The sequence below is a fragment of the Bison bison genome, unplaced genomic scaffold, assembly GCF_000754665.1.
Source record: "Bison bison bison isolate TAMUID 2011002044 unplaced genomic scaffold, Bison_UMD1.0 scf7180017850792, whole genome shotgun sequence".
NCBI lineage: Eukaryota > Metazoa > Chordata > Mammalia > Artiodactyla > Bovidae > Bison > Bison bison.
Window position 1 is genome coordinate 1065 of NW_011481365.1, and position 556 is coordinate 1620.

At 44.2% G+C, this 556-nt stretch overlaps 1 protein-coding gene across 1 annotated transcript in view; it reads right to left on the reverse strand.

Annotated features, from left to right (window-relative positions):
* The window catches only part of LOC104995312 (E3 ubiquitin-protein ligase HUWE1-like), a gene marked incomplete at its 5' end in the record, with an annotated part of 20315 nt that overhangs the window by 816 nt on the left and 18943 nt on the right, over positions 1-556 (reverse strand). The gene's annotated exons all lie outside the window — the stretch shown is intronic.

Here is a 556-nt window from a genome sequence, read left to right on the forward strand (position 1 = left end):
CTTGAGAAATGCTGCTAATAGTAGCATCCACTGTGTTCTAGGACTGCTTTAAGTGTTATATATACACGTTAACTCAATCCTAACTAGGAACATTAAATGAAGAAACTGAAAGAGGTCCCAGAGATAGTAAATGGGGAGACAAACACATGCTCTCTCCACACAGTATTGTCACAGTGTCTTTTAAAAAAATATTTATTCTTGGCCATTGTGAATCTTCATTGCTGTGCGGGCTTTTCTCTAGTTGTGGTGGCTGCTCTTGTTGCAGAGCACGGGCTCTAGAGTGTGAGGGCTTCAGTAATTGCAGCACCTGGGCTCTAGAGCACAGGCTCAATAATTGTGGTGCGTGGGCTTAGTTGCTCCATGGCATATGGGATCTTCCTGGATCAGGGATTGAATCCATGTCTCCTGCATTGGCAGGCAGATTCTTTACCACTAAGCCACCAGGGAGGTACCTGTTGGTTTATTTGGCTGGTCCATGTCTTCATTGTGGCATGTGGTATCTTTTAGTTGTGGCATGAGAACTCTTAGTTGTGGCACATGGATCTTTAGTTGTGGT